Source organism: Cupressus sempervirens, chromosome 7 (genome assembly GCF_028749045.1).
Source record: "Cupressus sempervirens isolate cs-2001-9-10 chromosome 7, ASM2874904v1, whole genome shotgun sequence".
In the NCBI taxonomy this organism is placed as follows: Eukaryota; Viridiplantae; Streptophyta; class Pinopsida; order Cupressales; family Cupressaceae; genus Cupressus; species Cupressus sempervirens.
The window spans coordinates 852,637,743-852,656,000 of NC_143124.1; the positions used below are offsets into that span (position 1 = coordinate 852,637,743).

General features: G+C 28.7%; 1 pseudogene; it reads right to left on the reverse strand.

The window, feature by feature from the left end:
- Positions 1-5,120: 5,120 nt before the first annotated feature.
- LOC149550115 (calmodulin-like protein 3) lies at positions 5,121-5,890 on the reverse strand (annotated as a pseudogene).
- Between the last annotated feature and the right edge of the window lie 12,368 nt (positions 5,891-18,258).

The following is an 18,258-nucleotide window of genomic DNA, read 5'->3' on the forward strand; positions in this document are numbered from 1 at the left end:
ATATTTACTTTCTCTTTTATCTTTATTGCCCATGTCACAAATTCTTCTTCCAAATTTTAAAAATAGACAAGTTGCAAAATATTTTCTCCCACCCAATTGAAGTACAAATTATCTAATTGGATTTGAATGTTGAAAGTGAAAAAAACCTAAATATTATTTATATGACAATGTTTATTAAAAACAAAAAAAAACAAAAAATACCCTAAAGGTCAGTTAACCACACACATAACCCGTTTTTTTAGTTTGGATAGAAACTTTAAGATTTTGTTTCTATCAAAACTAATGTTTATAGGTTTGATAGAAACTTAGTTTTTAGCAAAACAAGCTAATTACAAGTCTTCTCCAAATGTTAGAAGATTTATAGTGTTTTCATGGCTTCTAGGCTCAATTACCTAGTATAGATGGAGCACTGAAGACATGTCATTCTTCATGATAGAAGTACTCTATATGAGCTTTCGAATGACTATGAATTTGTGACATTTTAAATTTTTTAGGTATACATTTTTTTATGTGAATTGAACAGAGGTTTGTTATAAAAATAAACCTCTATATTGGACACTCATGGAAAAATAGTAACTAAGAGAATATTTATATATAAAAAATAGCTACAGTCTCCCCCTTTCAATCAAAAAAAGAAATTTTGAAATCGGTTAAATATATAATAAATTACATATGTCAAAATCCATGTATGTCCTAATTAGTGTTATGTCAACTTTAAACTTTGATTAATGTTAGAAAACTAAATTCAAAAGAATCAAATTGATATCTATTTTAGAAAAAGAGTTATGTGTGTCAAAAGTAGTCACTCTTTCAAAATTAGGTTTTTGATAACATACCAATTTTTTTGGGAGAAAAAGTATTCAATAAAATCAATTAAAAATAAATATTAGAATCTAGATAGAAAATCTTTGAAAACTTGAATTTACTTAATCTTCAAATTCCTAACTGTTAAATGACAGTTTGTATTTGAAAGTGAAAGTTTTCTAAAATTTTCACAGTTTGGCATCAATTTAGGCAAAAAGTTGTAACCCACTATTGTGGATTCACCTAGTCCACCTTGATGGTTAGGTTTAGTTTATATTTTGTCTTAATATTCAATTATGAAATGGGTTAGACTTTGTTTTCATTTACAATTATGGTTTCATGTTAACTTTGTGTAGGAATTTGTTGAACTAAATTTATGATTATGGTACGATTGGGTTTAGGGCTAGATTTCAAATGTATTTAATGCTATGCACTCTTATTGAATTTCGTCTAGTATTAATGTTAATATCAATACCTTTTTTAGAGAGTTAGGCTTTATATTCTTTATAATTAGGTTTTATTTTTGTTTAATATTATAAATTTTTTTAGTTTTGTTAGATTTGTATTCAATAGAGTTTAGTTTAGGGTTATGTTTAATTTTTAGTTAAGTTTGGAGAAAGGTTTCATTATATTAATTAAGAGTAATTTTTATTTAACATTAATAAAATATAAAATTTAATTCTTGGGACTAACCCATTCTGATGCTAGCTACTAGATATACATATATTATATGTTTATAATATAAAGAGAGATAAAGTCTATATATATTAAGGTTTTAATTTACTTTTATCACATTTCACATTTAAAAATTAAATCTTTGATATCTTTCAGCTTTCTCCATATATATTATATAACATATAATATATGTATAGCTAGTAAATAATCTAGGCTTCAACCGATTACCTACTAAAAAAATTGTTTATATCCCACAATCATTATGTTAATGATATTTGATATGATTCCCCAAAGAATGAAGTTGCTTTGTTCCCCCCTTTAAAAATACTTGGATTATAGTTTCTTCATAATAAAAATGGAGTCAAATATCATCATTATCAAAATCATATAATTTAAACAAGTGTGACATATTGGCTTAGTACTCTTGGTCTTTTATTAGTTGTATTTGTCAAATTGTAAAAGTGGATTCTAAGTTGTGACTCTTGGTCTTCCAATTGTTGATTCTAGCGTGGTTGCTCGAAAGAAGCTTGAATAAGCTTGTAAGTCTCATGTTCTTGCTTGAATGAGCACAAGATTTGTAAATGATTTCAATATAAAATATACATATTTTTTTAAAAGTATATTTTAAAGTTCATGAAATACAACCCATATGAAAGTGAAATAGATTCATCCAATCAAATCATAGAAAAATATTTTATAAAAATAAATGAAAGAAACTTTTTAACATGCATCTTATATTTCTAAGATCTACTAGACATAATTAAAATGAGGGAATATAAATAACAATACTTAGTAGCTTGACTAGAAACATATTTTAGAAAAATATCATTCTAAGCATGGACTTGGGATAACTTTGAAGAAAAAGTAAAGATTATATAAATATACTTGTACTTTCATCTACCTTTGATTTAATTTAAGATGTGATTCATTATAAATTAAGAGTTTTAATTCTATTATATTTTTGAGAGAGTAAAAATAATGTTTACATATTTTTGTATTTTTCATTGCAAGTCTTGAAGATGAAAAAAAAAAAACCAAATAAATGCTATTGAATATATTTTATATAATTAATTCTGTTAAATTTTAGAATCGTACTTTAGAAAACTTCAGGCCAAACAAATATTTATTTAACTAGATCATGGGTTCCCATTTTGATTTCATCAACACACAGATTTTGGTTTACTTATTTATTATTCCTAATTTAGCAATGTGGACTCAAGAATTATGTCTCCTACCACCATGTAGACATGATTTCATTTAGAGTTTCAAGTTCATTGGTCGTCACGTTAGCATGTAGGTTACCACTTTTGTATTACACTGGTCCTCACATTAGCATGTAGGTTACCACTTTTGTATTACACTAAACCATGAGTATGTTGGTTGGTTCTATTTAATATTTATGTTTTTTATTTTTTAATTATGATTTTTTTTATTTCATTATAAAGTATATATAGACATTTCTTATGTTAATAAATTATCAAATATTCATATTTAAATTAATATATTTATATAAATTATTATTATTAATGTAGAGTATTTATGACAGAACTTAGAATTTTATATTTGTTTGTAGAGTATTCTTTCAACTGAATTATGATAATGTTGTTTGGCCAGCTAATCATTAGTAGGGTATATTTCATTTTTAACATGATTTTTAAGTCATATTCTAGTTGCTATTATACTTGTTCAAACTACTTTCTTTGCTTAGAAATCACATATTGAACTATAATTTATATTCACAAATTAGTGTTGGGGTAGCCACTATATTCCCAATAAGATCTCTCACCACCACAAATACATATTAGAATGAACTATTAACAAAATTACTAACCCCTTTTGACTAACTCGTCATCTATTTAAATATAACATATTTTAGAAAAAATAATTTAAAAATAATCATTAGCTCTTCCTTCCACTTCAGTATTCTCAACCTCACAAAAGCCTCTCCCTTCATTATATCCTCATCGAATTTTTCCAAGACTGGATAGAATTGTCAACAAACATTAAGGTTTTGACAGAAAGCGATAATAGTCCATGGCTTTTAAATAGTAGAAATGTGGTACACAAATTTGTGATTAAATGTTTCAATCTTCAGTATTATGGACGACTGTTCAATTCTTTAGTAAATTGTTTATTATACGTAGCTAGCAGCTTTGGCCGGTTGTTTTGCCTTTCCAATTGTAGTTTTCTATCAAATGTTATTAAAGTACAGAGCTGTACACACCATTTGATCGTGTCGTCTTTGCCATCATACAGATCTCCAAATAAAGTCATCTATCTTTTCAGTGCCCAACTTGTAGGCCCTTTTGTTTCATTAATTCAAGGCTCCTTGTCACAGTTTGAGAGAAATCGCTGCCTCTTATTACATCTCTGCATAGCAGTTGAGCCCCACAAATGACTTGTGATGCCATATTTGTATGGACCACTATGGTTTGGACAAGATAGTACTCAATTGTATTTCATATCTACTTTTCAATATTTGATTTTTTTATTTAGTTTTAAAAATTCTGGATGAATATCCTTCAGCATTTAGTGGAATTGCATCATATTTTGTTCTAAAATTTGTAGAGGAATATTATCTATTCTATTATTAATTTTGTAGAGGAATATTATCTATTATATTATTATAATTCTTATTATTTTTTTTTACAGATATCAATCAATTACAGTTCAAAAAATAAGAACACATTACTAATAGCATATCACACATGTACTAGAAGTGGATCATTTTTTATCTTTTTTGGTTGGTGATTGGTCTATTTTAAGACATTTCATAATGACTAATGAGACATTTAGCCACAAGTATGACACTTTTGAGTGAGCTACTATTGATGCAGAACATAGTGGGTATTGGGAGAGTATTTTGAAATGGTACTTTTGAACCACTTTGCACTCCACATATCTAAAGGTTCACCAAAAATACACAAAATAGAACTTAAAATTTAAGTAGATGCATCAAGTAACTAGAGTTCCTATCTTATATCAAGTATTATTTATTAGACTGTTATTTCTCTATATAAGTTGAGACGCATATATGTAATGGCAGATTTGAAATCAGTTAGAAGAATAATAGTTTTCTAAAATTTGCATGTCTTATTATTAATAATTAAGATCTCTACATCATTGTTATGATTATTTAGTTATAAAAATGAATTTCTTATGTTCCTCTTCTTGTTAAGCTAAGATTGTTGTAAAGTTAAAATCTGGTGTTTACAGTATCTTCAAATGCTTCATAGGTAACATGAAAATGTAAGGATATTCTAGTCATTTAACTGAAGATAAACCATAGATAAAATTCTATAATACTTCTAAATATATTGGTTATTTCTGTTATCAGCGTGTTTTAATTTAGCAAATAAATCCTAGTGGTTATTCCTATTATTTGAAGAAGATTTTCAAATTTCATGTAACGCCAATAGTGGGAGAACAAATAAGAAAGTGGTACATTCAAAAGTGGAAAGTGACAGAGTTGCTCGCTTGTGACACAAGTACGGAATGACATTGTTTTCTGTCACTGCAGTGAATTTATTACTACACTATCATTTATACCATAGTAGCCATAAGATTCATTGTACCACAGAAAAACATATGGAGACAGTTACGATTCATTTAGTTTTTAACATGATAACATTACTCTGCCATTAGACTGCAGCAACACATTGAAGATAGGGATGAAAAGCAGCAGAAGTTCTGGTAATTAAATGCCTCAACTCATTAGTATCCACAAACTCATCTCCATTATAATTTACATTCTCAATCATTCTCTCACAGCAACTTATAATCTTCCCCTCCACAAACCCTAATTTACATAGAACATCAGCCAACTCCATTGCACTGATAAACCCATCTCCATTCTGATCAAACACATTAAACGCCTCATATATTGCCTTCTCCTCATCCTTCCCAATATCAACTTCTTCCTCATTTGAAAATATTGCTCTATAAAAATCACCGAACTCCATGGTAGTGAGAAACTCATCACCAAATGTAGATAATGATCTCACAGCCAATATTACCTCCTCCTTCGGCATCTCTCCAAAAAACTCACTATCTCATCTGAACTAACTCTTCCATCGCCATCTTCATCCAATGCTCTAAACATACTTGCAAAACATTCAGCCTCCTCTTTTGCATCTTCCATAGAAATTTTAGCTGAACTGGAATCTCTTGACTCAAAACATGGACTGCTACCATTTCCACTTTCTTCTTTCAATATTTTCTTACTCTCTGCAATGGGATGTTTGGGTTTTTCATCATGAGCAATGTCATGATATATCCTAGCATTGCCATTATCAGATAGACTCTCACTGAAAACAGCTTCAGTAATAGTGTTTTTCTTAGGACTGAAGAGACAACTATAATACCAATTATCCTCAATGATAGAGTCATCAACATGCAATATGGAAGACATTTTTGATATCCTCCTCAAGAAATATGCTTATCCTATTCAGGAAACTTGAGAACTATCCTTCTCCACTACTATCAACTACACTAAGCCCTGGTAGTCCTCTATCAGTCTCTCTACTATTAAATAATATTCAATGGAAAAAGTTTATTGGGTACCGAATGTTTAAGTGGCTCAGAATAGGCTGAGGAAGGTGGGAGGAAGCTGCTTGAAGCTGATAATAGAAGCTCATTTTGTACTTTATTCAATTATCATCTAAAAGATTGCAATGCCCACACCATTAATATGAGAAGAGGCCATCCATTGCCCAATGCTTTCAACAAAAACAAACTAACTTCACCAGCATTCAAAATAAGGAAGCTTCGTGGTATTGATGCAATCATAACTTAGATGGCAGGAACTTCCACATGGAAGATGACGGTTGGTGTAGACATTACTGAAACCTCTCCAACCGCCGTATGGAAATAACAGTGGATTCCTGACACGGATGTTTTTAGTGACACACTCTTGATGCTGAGCTTCATTACATTTTCCTTTTTGGGTTTATATTTATAACCTTCATTTGATAGGTATGGTGTGCCACAAGTCTGGAATGCTTTTTATTTTATAAATATAAAATAAATATAGATTATTATTTTCTCTCTCAATATTCTAGTAATTCTTTTAAACTCTAATACTTAATCAATATAATGTAAATATAAATTAGTGATAGTTTAGGTGTAGTATCATATTAATGATACTATATTAAGAATTTTAAAACTATTAAATTTAAGTTTAGATAATGTTATATTCATCATATTATATTATTTTTAAATGAAAAGTAAATAATATTAAATATTTATTTCTTTAAAAAAAATCATAAATGTCCGAGAGATATCAAGGCTTTAGTTTATTAATATGAGTATTTCTTTCTGTAAATTAAAGCCTTGATATATCTCATCTTTCTCTATACATATTATATATGTATGAACTTGTATAGGATTATATAAAGAATAAAAAATATGTTTTAGACTAAAAATTTTAACCAATTGAATATAGGGGTTAGCACTCAAAATGGTTTTTTAATCAATTGGGGTCAGTGTTAGCTTTCATTTTAAAAGAATAGTTAGGGTTAAAATAAGTTGAGTCTTAAGAATATGATTTAAAGTTGATTTATTATTATGATTGGGATTCATTATAATTTATTATTAGGTTTAAGGTTATGATTCAATTTGGGTCAACATTTAATAACTAATAGGGAGCACTTTTTTTTAGGATTATTATGTAATGAAATAATGAAAGGTTTAACATTTTGGTGTATTTAAGATTATTTTGTGGTTAGAGTTTAGTTTAGTTTATTTTTCCCTCTATCTTTCAATATACTATATCTCTCTCTTTAATATATGTGTGTGTGTCTATATATATATTTATATATATGTATGTATGCATGTATGTATAATTGAACTTTTATAGGATTATATAAAGAATAAAAATTAGGTTATAGACAATTTTTTTAAACCTAAATCAATGTATGGGTTGGCACTCAAAATAAATTTTTAATCAATTGGGGTTAGCGTTAGTTTTAACTTTGGTTTTGTATTATTATTTATTTTGGTTGAATAGAAAACCTATTGTTCAATTATTTAAAAAAGATGAAGTAGAATCTAGGTGTTGATATCACATTAAAAATTAAATCAAACACTAATGTTATTAGTGTGTCATATCTAGAGTTATTCGGAAAATTTATGATGATACAATTTTCCTAAAAGTAAGTTTTCAACTTAATTTACTATATATCATTAGATTAATCATTTTGTCGAAAAAAATATTTTTATTTATTTATTTAGTCTATCATATCTAGATTTATTTTTTAATTATAGGTTGTCTTTAATTTTTAAAGTCTATCACATCTAGATTTATTTTTTAAAAGGTAGTCTTTAATTATATAATATGTATATAGTTTATTGAGGTTTATAATTGTGGCTAAAATTAGTTTAGTGTTAAGGATATGGTGTTTAGTTGATTTATTATTATGTTTAGGATTAATTACCATTTATAGGTTTATTAGGTTTAAGGTTATGATTCAATTTGGCTCAATTTTATAATATGAACTTCTACAATTCTATTATGTAAAAGACCAATTTTTAAATTTGACAAAGAGGTCTAATTTAATGTAGGTTTGGGGTTGTAGTTGCTTAGTTTAATAAAAGAAAATGTTGAATCAATTTTATTTTTATTATATCTGTGTTTGTGTGTGTATAATTTGATATAAAAAATTAAATCAAACACTAATTTTATTAATGTGTCATATCTAGAGTTATTAAGAAAATTTATGATGATACCACTTTCCTAGAAGTAAGTTTTCACCTTAATATACTATATAATATTAGATTAATCATTTGGTCGACAAAAAAATTATTTTTTATTTTTTTAGTCTATCATATTTAGAATTTCTTTTTAATTACAGGTGGTCTTTAATTTTTTTAGTGTATCATATCTAAACTTGGAAAGGTCTAAAAGTGTGAAAGGACCCAACAGACACATAAACTCTTATTCATATACTTCATGATATCGATAAGATAAGAAAGAAATATAACAACAAATAATTAAAATAATTGTTTCTCTATCCTTCTTGTTGGATATTTTTCTAGAATTAACACAACAAAGAAAATATGGATTTCTTTGCTCAGAAGATTCTAGATGTCTCTTTTTTAATTTTTTTAATAGGACAATGGCAAAGAGCTTTGTGTTTTTGGTGTATAAAAAGTTTAGATATTTCTATTTTCTCTCCCAATGTTGTTCTTTTTTTCGAACCTCCTACTCTCTAGTCAACTCAAAAAAAATTTGTAATGAAAAACATAACATTATATTTTGATTCAATTTCAAATTAAAGACACATAAAAATGTCAACAAAACATTAAGTGAACACAAAGCAAGATTTTGAACCTAGTTTGGATGGTTGTGATATGGTTTCTTGCCCAATCTCCTTCTTTTTTCTCTATATTTTTTTTATTTCTAAAATATGAAAATGACACACAACTTAGTGGTTCTAAGGTATACAAAGTTTAGATATTTATAGTTTATCCCCCAATATTCTTCTTTTGTTTGTTCATCCTGCTCTCTAGTCACCTCAAAATTCTAATCTAATCAAAAGCATAACATTAGATTTTGAAAGAGTTTCAAATTAAAGTCACATATAAAAATGTTAACAAAATATTTTACATGTATGTGTGACTTTAATTTGAAACTAATTAAAAATCTAATATTATGCTTATGATTAGAACAAAATTTGGAGGTGACTGGAGGGCAGGAGGACCAGAGAAAATAAGGAGATAGGGGAGAAAATGAAAATATGTAAACTTTGTATACCATAGAACAATTCAATAAGGCAAAGTTCACATTACATCTCAGTCCATTCTCAAGCCCCACTACATCTAGTCATTGTCCTCTACATCGAGCTGCTTGGTTACCTCAAGTATTTGCATTTAAGAGTTTACGGATTGACTAGATTAGGTAAGCAAGTTTAGTGACAAATTTTTTTATTTTTACAAGTGAAACTAAAAATATGTAAACTTTGAAACCTCAAAATTATATTAAAATAAACAATAAATAAAATACTATTATGAGTGAAACTAAATTTGTTTTAAAAGCATTTAAAAAAGATGTAACTAAATAAAATAAGCACTAAATAAAATAACATTATGAGTAAAACTAGAAAGTTACATCTCCTCGTTCATACTATTATATTAGTACATTAAAAATACTTCATTACAATTGTTTCCTGTAATTGTATTAAAAAATCGGATATACTCTACACCAATGTCAAATACATTGTTCCCTAATACTCTATTGTGATGGTCCAAATACTAATGTAAAATAATGTTGAAATAAGCATATAAAGTTGTTTTTTTCTATTTTGTCACCATGGGAAGGAAAACACTCATCCACCACAGATATGACATATGAAAATATCTTATATTTGTGGTGGATGAGTGTTTAATTGTAAAGATTATTTATATTTTTTATTGAAACAACAATATGATTATTTCTAAGTTGTATAAAACAATCTATATCTCTTCAATACACTACTACCAACTATAAAAATTACTAATCATGAAATACAAGAAAAAAACATACATGTTTGAAATTCAACCCAATTGAGAGTCTAACATATGCCACAAAACATAAACATGGTTGATTATGTATATATACTTCAATACTATGGTATTTTCTATCGGGTATGGAACTAAACTATAAACATATTTGTAGACAACTTGTATCATAAAAAGTTATGATACAACCTAATTTTTATGATGCAATGACCTTATAAAATAGTCACCAATAAGAATAGTGTTACAACCTTCATTTTCATTATGATCGCATTGCACTTCTTCCAAATATTTTGGAAATCAAGATACTCGATTAAATATCTCTCGTATCTTATCCACAACAATATCCATTCGTAAAATATCATTATCTGAAACATAATCTACTAACAATGTTGTAGATTCAAAATGTTGAATCATTTGGTAACAACATTGCAGTACAGACTTTTCACATTTATCGATAGGTGTTTCAGGTGAGCCATCTGAGTTTAAAGAAACAATGGGACTTGGTGCAATAATTTTGGATTCATTGTCTGATAAATCCATTTTTGAATCATACCTAAACATGGAAATATTTGAAGAAAGAATCAGATTCTATTATTACTTATCAATTAAAGAAGGAAGAAAATATATAATACAAATATAGGAAAACCAAATGACAAGAAGGACAATAATATTCATATTGAGCTTGAGACATAGATCAAGGGAAATTTTTTTATAAAATATATATTTGAGATAAATTATTGTAACGTATAACATAGGTCAACTCAAAAGATAACATATGTCAACTAAAAGCTGAAGAAAAAAGGCTCAACGCTTTAGAAATAGAGCATCATGATTGTATAGTTAAATAAGGTCTTTTCTACAACTGTTAAATAATATGCATTTGTATATAGACATGTTATAAACATAGCACTTATTCTATTTGAAAAATAATAATCATATTGAGTTTGAGACATAAATTAAGGGAAAAATGTATGTAAGATATATATTTGAGAAAAAAGAATGTAACATATAACATATGTCAACTGAAAAGATAGCATATGTCAACTAAAAAGATAAGGATATTTCCATATTTAATGCGAGTTATGTAATTTTCAATAATTAATAACAAATTCTAAAACAATTGAAAACATTTATGTAATTTTTTAATATGAAAAAAATAAATTTTAAAACTTACCATATATCAAATTATTACACCCAAAAGGATATAAATCATATATTTGTTGAAACAAAATACACATATAAAATATGTGAATGTAAAGTGTAATATTTTTAATAAACTTTATATATAATCCATATCAAGATAGTTGGAATGTTCACCAATTTTTTAGTAACATCAAAGTTACATTGTTTGTGGAAAGTAACAGAGAGACAAATATTCTAATTAGAATCACTATCATCATCAAATTGAATAATGTTTCCTTGAAACAAAACAGAGTCTGCAAGATCTAAAATATCAAACCAATAGAGATGTTCATAAGTTCTATGTCGCAAACACCATGTGTTTGTAACTCCTCGCCTTATTCTTTGAAAATCACAAGTAGTTTGTGTCCATGTTGATATTTGCTTTGCAACAATCTTCCTTTTTCTTTCATGGATTAGTAGAGTTAGGAAGATCCCTTGAGGTCCCCATCTATCTACCACAACTTGATTCCACAAGGTGTTCTGTAATCCACCAAACTGTAATCTAAACATTTGACCATGATATTGATAGTTTGCTAGACCTTAAGTACTATTTTGTGGAGACTGAAGCATTTTTTCCAACCAAATAGGAGCATTTTTTACAAATTCCATTGGATAAGGAGATTGCTCAATCCAAAGCTCTGTAGGAACAAAATAAAGCTCTATGGGGTCACAGTCTTCACAACAAACCAAATGTGAAAAATCAAGATCTTGGTAGAAGTGACCAAAATTTTGAAGAGTTGGTGGATAAAATTTCAACAACCCTATTTCTAAAAGATGTCTTTTACAAGATAAATAATTTTTTCTTTCTTGAGCATGTATTTTTTGAAGATTAAAATGATGACATATGTCATCAACTTTAATTTTTCTTTACCTTGACTTTTTTTTTCTTCTAATATCTGGAAAAAAATTTTAAAAGTAATAAAAGAGATAAATTATATTTTCTATCCATTCTATAAATAATATTTATTGTACCATGTTAAGTTCCAATAGCATATTAAATAAAAATAATTGATTAACAATAATAAAAGAATATTGAATGAGAATATTAAACTTTCCAATTTCATTTTTCTTGGTAAATCTTTACCAACTACTATTTTTTATATAAAAGACGAAATAAATTATAGATAAAGGTACAACCTACATTGAGAATGATGAACATGAAAGTAATAACATATTTTTTTTATCAACTTTTTGTCCAATTTTGCATTCTTTTCTCAAATAGAATAAGTGTTATGTTTATAACATGTCTATACACAAATACATATTATTTAAGAGTTGTATAAAAGACCTTATTAAACTATACAATCATGATGCTTTATTTCAAGCCTTTATTTTCTTCTGCTTTTCTTTTTTCTAACTATTTTCCATTCTTCATTTTCTCATATTGATCGAAAGAAAATGGTGGCTATCCTCAAACCGTGTAGTGACTTTACATGAGAAATTGCAACAAATGTCATTCATGTTCTTTCTCTTGGTCTGATATAGATTGTTTCTTTATCAAGTGTCAAACCTTGTGATTTATGTATTGTCAGTGCCCATGCCAGTCTTAATGGCATCTGAGTGGTAGAACATCTTTGTACAACACTAACAGGTACTATTTGAGGGTGTTCATTATTGAATGGAATGCCAGAGTAGGCATCAAATTTTACCATTACATATAATGATAGTAGACTATTTCCTCAACATAACCCAAAGCTCCATTTACAAGGCCTGCTTCTATCCACAAGTTTGATGTAAGCATGACTCTTGATCTCTTTGAAATCAATAATTCAATATCAAGTTCATCTACACAATTATCATCTAGTGAACTATAGTTTGACAACTTTGTAGCAATTACATGTGCAACTAGTTCTCAAAGAGAATGGAGCTTTCTTCAATTATGTTTGTGAACATTACCATTTGTAGAGAATAAATGAACATTGTTGTCAAAATCAACATTTAAAATTGTTGGAATATTGCATGTTGTTCATGACATTAGTAATTTCCAATCATCAATTGTTGGTTGAGTATCTCTAATATTTGTTAGCAACTGGCAAAACTTATTCTAATCTAGATTCTCTCCCTCTTGTCTATAAACTTTTTCCAATGTAATCACAATGTTGAATTCTTCCCATAGTATTTTTGCACGTCTCCTACTGTCATATGCTACCCTATCTTTTATAGGAGGGAGTTGGCCAAGATCACCAACCAAAATCAATGAGATACCTAAAAAAATATATCAAATATTTAGTAGCAATTCAATAATAAAAGAATTATTCATGCTAATTTTCCATTTTTTCTAGTACATAAATTCTAATTTCAAAATAAAAATACCTCCAAAGTTAAGATGGGAATTTTGAGGAAATGCTTGACAAAGTCTGGAGTCTATATTCTCAAACAACTTCTCCCCAAGAAAGCTCCTTTCATCTATTAATATATATCTTATTAGACTTAGTTCTTCTTGGAAACTTGTCAAACATGTTCCTTTCGACTGTCTAAAATCATTCACTTGAATCTTCAATTTAGAATGTATAGTTGAACCACCTATATTGTATGCAGCCACTCCTATTCGTGCTAGAATTAATAGTGGACAACGGTTAGGGAATGCAGATTCTTTTAAAAATTTATTGATTGCACCAATCAAATATGATTTTCTTGTACCAACTGTACCTTGAATTATCATATACATGGGTGTTACAGTATCACCACCATTATAGTGTGTCACAATAACATCAAATGCCCTTTTCTATTTTTCACCCAATTTACTACAATTGATTTCTTGTTCATGTTGAAGATTTAGAGTGTATCCATTTTCTTTCATTCTACTAATAAAATTGATTGTATTTGAAGTATATTCATCTTACCTATATTTCTCTGACCAACTATGTTGCCTATCCATGGCCCTTCTTCCTAGCATATCAACTTCGGAAATCTCCATTATTTGACCACGATTCATCCCCAAGATGATTTCCCATTCATTCTCTATAATGTTACGAGGACCCATTACATTGTTGTCATGTTCAGATTCAGAAATGCTATCACAACTTTCTACATCCACTCTCCATTCAACATGCCATGGAACATACTCTAGTGATTCCCAATTTGAAACTATTATGATATTATCATCACCAATATCAACCTGAATGTCATGAAATGGTTTATATAACAACAACTCTAAAAAGAAAAAATCAACAAACTTGTCTGATACACATGGCGGAACCAAAATGAACCTTGGATAGACTCTCATAGTTGCAACTTTTTTTCTACATTCCCACTTACTATCTTTCTTTCTATTTTTATTATATGTCCATGCTCTAGAGGCATCAATCAAATTTTCTACTACATTCCACCAGTGGAAGTTCTAAGAGCATGTGACATGTTTCCTGAGCTCCAACATCTCTTTCAATAATAATTTCAGTTAAAAGTTTTTTTTACACTTTGGATGCAAAGTCATCAGGGTTCTCTATATTTTCCAATCATGTCAACATTTGATGGTAGGTCTCAGAAATTTTCTCTACTTTTGATGAATATTTTGGAATATACTTAATAATAGCATGTGCAGACAAAACTAGTTGCCAATCTATATTTACTCTCCACAATTGTAAAATGCAACGATTATGAGAATTGACTCTATCATCATTCCTTTGAGGTTCAAATTTTTTTTCTCCACATTTTGTGTCCTTATACAATTTTGATCCATTTATATTTATTGCCCAAGGAGCATTATATACCTACAATATGGCTGCAAATACTTACAATGCAATAAAAATTTCATTTTAATAGTTTTTGTTAAAAAGATTAAATAGATAATACCTGCATGTCATTTTTTCCTTTTTTTTCTGAGACATGCTCCCTCTTTATAGATTGTATGTCATTGTATGCTATTCAATATTTCTTCATAATCTTGGTCCATATCTATTTCTAGTATTTGGCTTGTATTTCTGAGACATGGATGTTGTGCAAAATTCTAAAATGGCTTGATGAAAACAAAGACTTTAAAATGGAGGAAAAAAAGGTGGCAACAAAAATATAAGGTAGATGAAAAAGTATTTATAGAAGTTTCTACATAATGAAACTAAGTGTAGAAATACTTGCAAATTTTTTTTAGTGCCACATGCACGCGGATTCCATGCATGCACAATGTGATGGAAAAAAGATTCATCTTCTCTTACTTGTTCTTCATTATGCCAATCTAACTTATCCATGTTTGGAGCACCATGAAGCCACAAAATACCATGTACATGTGGAGATCCCCTATGCTTCCATTCATTTTGTGACCAAAAGTCTTTAACATTGAAGCCTTTCTCCAACATTTCTTTACGAAACATTGTATGTCTGAGGTGCATGTAGTGTGCAACAATATGAGGATAGTTAATAACATTTTGTCTCCTCCACTTTTTAACCTCCCTTGGATCTGATGACTGCATTCTAGGCATGGGTGCATGTAGATTAGGTCAATACAAATTAGTTGTACTAAGTGTAAAGAAAATTGTGGGAGTCCCTAGCTGTTTCAGCAAATCATATAATTTTGTCTAACTTTTTTTCCAATATAACCTTGTACCTCTTAAGGTTGTTCCAAAATGCATTAATTTATTAGCAAGCTGTGTGCTCGAAAAGTTTTCAATATGTTCTCGTAACTCATCAATGGTCATTGGCAACTCATCAATATTACGTTTGACAAAAACTAAATTGAAATTTTGTGCACGGTGCCTCATTACCATTTGTTCTATGTAATACCTAAATTAGTGATGTCTGCCAAAGTGATGATCCCTATACCAAATTAGATGCTTCACCAATTCATGAAGGTATACTCCTCATAGACGTGGCTCCAACCAATCACATTGTCCATTTGGAAACAACGTCAGAAAGACCATGTCTATTAAACCCAGTGTAACATATTTATTCATTGGAGATGTACCTATTGATGGCCAGACAATAATAGATAAAGGATCTATATCAGGTTAATCAACCCATGCATGTATGAGTTCTATTTCCTTTTGAAGATTTAGTGGTCTTCTTGCCATTGATGTGGAATGATTTATGTTTTCATTGTTAACCTCGTCCATCTCATTTTGTAGACATGTGTTTTGTTCTGATTCATTGTTAGCGTCTACATGAAGAGTCTTTATTTGATGGAATATGTTACAATAAATATTTATTTCAATGTCATCTAAGGCATGGGTATCTATAGTAACATCACTGTAAAATTTGTCATTTTCAATTTTATACTTTATAGCACGATACACACAATTTTTGTTAATCGTAAAGTCATAGTTTGTACCATGCTGATCTTTTTTTTGAACTATTATTATAGGAAAGTCTTTTATTAGATGTGGTAGACTTTGACATACATGGTCAATATTTTGAGGGAAACTAATTGTGTGTCCCTTGTATTTATACTAGCCCCCTATTGCATGTGTCACTTTCAAAATTGGACTTACATGTGCAATTAACATTTTTTTCTACTTGAGTCAAATTTGCTAGTTCAGGTGGTTGTGAACCCGGGTCCATATTGTTTTGTACTGAGAATCTATTGTATTCTTTTTCTTGCTGACACCTTCTACACATTGGATTTTTTTCTATACGGGTAACTTTAATGCCAACATAGCACTCCTGACACATGTAACACATTGTAGGCATAACCACTTGAAAAAGTACCTAAAGATTTTGATAACTATTTCCAAATATTTCATTGTAGTCCCTCTGAATCTCTATACCACACCCAACACCATCATTTTCTCTAATCAAGTTTTTGTCCATAGAATTCAATGGTGCTACAATTGTCAATGCGGGATGATCATTGTCAACCACTAATGCATTTGTCAAACTATTGTTATGAACTTGTATATCTTCTAATATTCTTTGTGTTCTTCTAGCTTCACATTGTCTATCTTGTTCATTGAGAAGGAGACATTTATTTTCCTTTTCAGCTTCATTCATTTTATCACTTCATTGTTTTCTATAATCTTTATGATATTTTCTCCTACAATTTCTTCTATCCACATTTCTTTCCAACATGTTTCCACTTGGTGTTCCTTCCAACATTCTTTGCTCCATGTCTTCAACATTATTCTCTTTATCTTCTACACTATTGTCAACCACTGATGCATTTTTGAAACCCTTGTTATGAAATTGTATTTCTTCTAATATTCTATGTGTTCTTCTTCTAGCATCATGTTGTTTGTCTTGTTCATTGCGAAGGAGATTTTTATTTTCCTTTTCGGCTTCATTCATTTCATCATTTTGTCATTTTCTATAATCTTTATGATATTGCCTCCTACGATTTCTTCTGTCCACATTTCTTTCCAATATGTTTCCACTTTGTGTTCCTTCCAGCATTCTTTGCTCCATGTCTTCAATGTTATTCTCTTTCTCTTGTACACTATAGTCAATGCAATTTATTGTTCTTTTTGGCTTGCATCTTTTTCTTCATGCTCACATGATATATATTCCATTTGAGTTTGAGATATTTGAAGCACATCATTCTCTATAAAATGGAAGTTCAAAGATGCTATCAAAATTTATTCATTTTCAATTTTTGTTGGTCTATATTGTTTTGAGATGGATGGACTACCTAAATTAATTGCACTTCTTAGAAATTTTTCCTAGTTATTTATTTCAGTATCCATCATTTCTTTTCCTTTTCTAGCATATCTCTCTCTCTCATTTTCATTATGGAGTAGATGATGTTTCTCCTTCTCTATATCGTCCATCTTTTCTTTTTGTCTACGCCTATATTCTCTTTGATATTCTCTTTTATAGTGTCTTCTCTCATCTTTAGACTGACAATTCATATGTCTTGGGGGCATAGCTGAAAATTGAGAAGTAAACCACTATTTAGACTATGGGTGTTTACTTTGATTGTTCAATCAATTTAAATAAAACAAAAGACTACACAATTTACGTAAGAAAAATATGCTTTTTATGTATTTTTGAAAAGAATCAATTGTCTTAATATACATAACTTTAAAAACTATTCAATGAGAATATTTATTGTATTTATTCATTTACATATGATTTCCCATTTTTTTTCCATTCTAACTTTTTTCTTTAGATGATATAAGAGCATTTTTCCCCCTTATTCTAAATTGAATACTATCTTGAAAATAAATAATAATATTG